This window comes from Mytilus trossulus, chromosome 9, assembly GCF_036588685.1.
Source record: "Mytilus trossulus isolate FHL-02 chromosome 9, PNRI_Mtr1.1.1.hap1, whole genome shotgun sequence".
Taxonomy (NCBI): domain Eukaryota; kingdom Metazoa; phylum Mollusca; class Bivalvia; order Mytilida; family Mytilidae; genus Mytilus; species Mytilus trossulus.
In genome coordinates this window covers 16,121,461-16,127,462 of record NC_086381.1, presented here as the reverse complement: position 1 = coordinate 16,127,462, position 6,002 = coordinate 16,121,461, and the positions used below count along the sequence as shown (strand labels likewise).

General features: G+C 31.5%; 1 long non-coding RNA gene across 1 annotated transcript; it reads right to left on the bottom strand.

Annotated features, from left to right (window-relative positions):
- Nucleotides 1-338: 338 nt before the first annotated feature.
- Nucleotides 339-4,424, bottom strand: LOC134684247 (uncharacterized). The gene is made up of 3 exons (XR_010101221.1): nt 4,311-4,424; nt 3,550-3,675; nt 339-436 (listed from the first exon to the last, which is right to left on the bottom strand). It is a non-coding gene; the product is annotated as an uncharacterized LOC134684247 (long non-coding RNA).
- Nucleotides 4,425-6,002: the final 1,578 nt, after the last annotated feature.

Here is a 6,002-nt window from a genome sequence, read left to right as displayed (position 1 = left end):
AGGTATTTTGGTCCTCAATGCTCTTTAGCCTCGTACTTTATTTGGCCTTTTTAACTCGAGCGTCACTGATGAGTCTTTTGTAGACGAAACGCGCGTCTGGCGAATATACAAAATCTTGTCCTGGTATCTATGATGAGATTATTTGAACCGTCACATTATTAACTTCCAATTCATTAGCCTTTAATTTAGTAAACATGTATGTTAGTGTTTGTCGTCTGTTTTACATGTGTTTCGATTTTGGTTTGTTGAAGGTCAAACATGTGTGGACCTGTACGAAAAATTGAAGTTTTATCAGTGGTTGTGAGATCGAAAAAGAACATAAGAGATTAATGTAATTACCTAACCAATTCTCTTTATCAACTCTTCCGAATCCTTTGGTGTATTCAGACAACGTTCTGTAAAAATCGACAGAATCATCAAACCGCCTTTGTATAACCTTCCAAAAAATATACAATGAAAACATTATAACCTCACTCGTCATTAGACACTGAGTGGCAAATCATTCAATACCAATATATTTTACTGCTGTTTGGTTACTCTGAAAAAGGACTTATATACGTCCCTGCTCTGAACAACAAATTATTTATTTTGTTAAAAAATATTTCCGTACTACATGTACTCCTTACAATAAAATTACTAGATTTGCCAGTGAACGTTATTTTTTAACTACATTCTGTCCAAGGTTACATCTCCTCTTTTAGTCGTTCAATAAAGTTTTCTTGCTTTTGTTAATATGTCGTTTGATTGAGTTAAGTCCTTTCAATTTACCATTTATAGTTTGTCTTTCTATGCTGTGATATTATTTCTAGATATTAGTCTATATAAAATTGAGAATGGAAATGAGGAATGTGTCAAAGCGACAACAACCCGACCATTGAGCAGACATTAGACGAAGGCCACCAATGGGTCTTCAATGTAGCGAGAAACTCCCGCACCCAGAGGCGTCCTTCAGCTGGCCCCTTAATGAATATGTATACTGGTTCAGTGATAATGGACGTCATACTTAACTCTAAATTATACACAAGAAACTTAAATTAAAATTCATACAAGATTACCAAAGGCCAGAGGCTCCTGACTTGGGTCAGGTGAAAAATGGCGGCGGGGTTATTAGACATGTTTTATTTTGATCTCAACCCTCCTCTATACCTCTAGCCAGTGTAGAAACTACAAACGCACAACAATACACACGGTAAAACTCTATCCAAGAAAAGTCCGAGTACGATGCCAGAATATGAAATGACAATAATACATAAATAACAACAGACTACTAGCCAGCTACAGACCTCAATTAAACTGATTGAAATATTATGTCTTCATCATATAAACATCAGGCGCATTCCCTCCTTTAGGGGTTTAGTATTATACCATTGTGTTATTGTTCTATAATAATTTTTGTATTCTTGTCTTTTATGTTTGCTTATGTGTTTTGTCTATATGCCCTTTTGTGCTTCTTTGTGTTTGATTTATAGTGATTAAGATAATAACACAATGTTAACTGCTGTATCCCTATTTTTGGCATTTTTGACAAATATGACTGTTTGTTTTGTTCTCACATCGTTGTCAATATAATGAAATTTGATGAGAATGTCATACAATTGAGAGGTTTAGCTAGCTATAAAACCAAGTTTTATCCATTATTTCTACATAAAAAATGCCTTACCAAGTCATTGATATGACAGCTGTTAGCCATTTGTTTAACGGGTTTGTGCTTTTGATTTTGCAATTTGAATAGGGACATTCTGTTTTAAATTTTCCTCGGAAATCGGTATTTTGGTGGTTTTTTTTATGGTAATTGCAGCACAACTTTCATTCTTTGGACTCTGGATTCGGGGATAAAAGCGAACTAATTAACAGAGTATGATGAAGTAAACATTGGATGTATTACATTCGAAAAAAAAGAGACTTTTAATATTTAAAATTCTGTATATGCCCTTTTGATCATTAACCTCCTAATATTTATTATCCCTGGATTTCAAATGTTTCAATACTTCTTACGAAGGTTAGTTCTTAAAAGCACCTCGGACACACGCAATGTTTTCATTAACAAAGTTTTTACAAAGAAAAATCTCGGTACACTCAAAGAAAAATGAGAGTATACTCACAGCAAAATGAGAGCAGATAAATTAAATAGAACAGGCCCTACAAATAAGTACGTGAGCTTTCATCGGGGAGTTTACCCATAACTTTATATACCTATATGGAGTTATTTTCTTTCAGAACGTCAGGTCATTCTTTTTCAGAATCAACCCGGACGATACCATGTTTCAATGGTATATGCTCCAAGGCATAAAATAATTACCTGTGTAGGGTCATTATTTTCCTTGAAAAACATGCAATCTATGATTTACTTCAAAATTTTATTCGTCTAATAGTTTTTTGTTGCCGATTTGGAAATTTATTTTCTAAAGTACAACCGATGATAGATGTAAAAGAAACCGTCATTGTAGACCCGCAATTTAATTTTAGAAACAAATAACGAGAAGTTTTGTTGATTTACCGCTATAATAAAGAAACATTATCATATAGGTCAGATGAATTTTAATGTAGACTTTCATAAAATAAATCCAGATTTAACATGTATAAGATTTTGAAAATCTAAATAGGTTGATTGCTTAACGTCCAGTGGCAAATATTTCATGCATGTTCAGAACGATACACACTGAATAGGAAATCATACTGAGACCTACATGTATTTATATTCGTCTTCGTGTCAGTTCGTAACTTTTTAAAATTTATGTATACCTTTTACTCTATCAAATGATCAACTAATAAAATAATCTTATATTCTATTGAATAACATTAACATAACTCACTAAAGGGTCGGGTGCGGGTAGATATAATTTTATCCTGATTATCCTTAATAAAATGTATTGCTATTCGAAAGACAATCTTTCTGAATTTTTCATTCGATTCAAGTAAAATGATTAAATAAATAACAATTTTTCCGCCATAGAAATAACATAACAAAACAAAACGAAACGAAAAAAATACCCCTCCCCCTTTTCCATAAGCTAAGCGGTACAATAAATTACTTACATTGTGTCTTGTATTGTCATACACCGTTATCGGATGGTAACAATACATTTGTGTCTTACTTCATGCAGTTACAGTAATATTTTTATTGTGTATTGATAACAATTTTTAAAAGGTTTATATCTTAATTATTTAGTGAGTTTTATTTCACATTTTAAATGAGCCGCAGGGCGTATTAAAACCTGAACGCATTAGAAAGGAATATCCCACTTTAGTGTTGTCGGTAAAAAAGGATACTAAATTTTACAAATCTTTATAAAATTAATATTTTTTGACGGTATATAAGTCAGATAATGCATATATTAAGTTTTTTCTTTCTCGGGGTGTCAGGATTGTTCAAAGAAAGACCTCCCTCCGGTCGGTCTTTCATTTGATCAATCCTGACACCCCTCGGTGTGTTCTACGACAAGAAAAACCTTAAAATATGCATTATCTATAACATAATGAAAGAATGGAAAGTCTTACATACAATTTATATTGTAAATCATAAGATTGTATTTCAGTTAATAAATGTACCGTCCATTTCTTCTCCCCCGTTACTACACAGTATACAGATATTCTTCTCGATGATGTCTTTCCTTTAGGGTACTGTATACACACCATCGTTGTCGATGTCAATGTCTTCACATTCAGATGGTAGATCTAAAGATAAAAAGGCAAAGACAATATACAATTCAGGAAATGAAAATGATGAAAATAATATTTAAATATAACATCTTTTTTTTTTGTCTTTTTCTTACCAGTTTGACTGCTATTTATACACCCTATGCCAAGAAATAACGAGAAATCCTTTTGTTATTTAATGATTGTACCGAGTCAGGAAATATTAAAGACTTTAATTGATATTTTTTTTAAATTCTTAACATATAATGTCTGGCAGGTTTTTGATTGTGCCCAAATATTAGCATAGATATTATCCATTTACCTAGGCAAAAAATATAAGTTAATATAAGAAATTGAATTAACATAATATATCTTAAATGTCAAAAACCGTACCGACAATCGGACGATAACCAAATAAATATAAATAAACAAATAGATGTATGATCTTCAAAATTGAATGATTGGTGATGAAATAAACCCATCATAATATAAATCAAGCTAAAAATAAAATTCTTATACAATTCAAACAAAATACCAAGGACCTGTTTTATGTACAAAACCAAAACAAAACAAAAAGCAAATATAATATACAGACGTTTGGTCTTTTCTTTATTTCTGAAATCATAATTAAAAAAAAAACTATTTGAAGTCACTTATATTTTCGATGTACTTACTTTTCACACAATTTATGCCATTCCAGTACGTCGAACTTTCGCAGACACACGTGTCACTGGAGTCACACTCTAAATTTTTCTGACATTCAATTGACGAAGAGCAATCACCACCCCGTTCCTTTTCTGTTATTGAAAAAATATAATGAAAAATATTGTTGTTTTATAAAATAACATACAAGTGATGATTTTTTTTTATGTAAGGTGTAATACCACTAAATTGTAGTACATCACATCCGGTTTCATACGAAAAAGAAACGATTTTTTGTTTTTCTTTGAATTTTACAGTTGTAGGAAAGTAATCCTACTATTCATTGCAGTAATAATTCTGAGTCGTAAATATATATCGTGAGTTTTTAAAAGCAGCATTCTTTTTTTATTTGGTGTTTCTATATAAGATTTTGTAAACCTGAGGTTGCATGGTTACTAAATCTTGTAAACAGGAAAGAAAGGTTGGAATTTTGATTGGTTAACTCCCTGTGATGGTTAATATCTTATATTCAATGACATTGTATGTGACATTGTGTCTGTACTACTGGATATAATAAACCTTTACTCATGCCGAGTATTTTTTTATTTGAAACAAAGATAAATTATGGACAATTTTTCGACAATTGTAATTTAACAAAGACTGATAGTGAAAATCAATAGTGGCATTACAACTATAAAGTGTTTTGCTTTTAATTTTGAATAGTTATGTTTCCATTTATTATCCTGATACATGAATTTCTGCTAGGCTACTTCTGCAAGAACTAAGTATACCTATAAATTATCGCGTTTTCTGCACATTGATATTTAAAAATGCTCTATGTTGTGTCGACTGCTTTTTACGATTTCTTTACACAGAATACCCGATTACCTGTTAATCACCACTGACATGTAAACGCATGACAAAAGTAAGCTTGCTAACATCTTCTCGAACATTGCGCTGGGATTAGGACAATTATATTTGTTGTAAGAAAAGCTTTGTGCTGAACATGTTTAAACTATTATCGATTTCACTAAGACTGTCAACGGAGGTTTGTTGCTGTTCTCAACTATTAATATATGAAGCAATCTTTAGGTTTTCAGAACTCGATACAAATTGTATGATGCTTTTGTTTCGAAAATATTAATCTTTCTAAATGTTCAGAACTTTTTTGACATGCTCAACATTTTTATATCTAATTTTCCTGGTATTACGAAGTGCCTCCTTTGATTTTTGGAGTGCATACACAGGTGCTTGGATGAGAAAACAGACATATAACCAAATTAATCAAACTTGCCGAAGCCGCGGTAAATAAATTTTTTGAAGCAAACATGACAGACCTTGAACAATTGAAATATTTTGTCCATGTTAATACCTACAATCATGTTAAAAAATATAAGAAAGAAAATACGTACTTAAAAAACATTGCTCGTTTTCTGATTCCCAATATTCTAAATCTGTACATTTACATTTTCCATCTCTGCATTCCATCGAGTCTTTACATTCAGCCGTAGTCTGGCAAACTGATTTTTCAACTTTCTCTAAAGTAAAAAGATGGGTTTAGTTCATTCTTTATTTTCAAACGACTTCAATAAAAAATGTATCCAGTATAAAATAGGTTCAACCAATTTCCTTAGTATTGTTACATTCATAAGACCAGAATTTGTCTACTTATTTGGCCGGCTTTGGCTATACCTTTTCTTTATTTTGGTTGATAATTAAGTTTT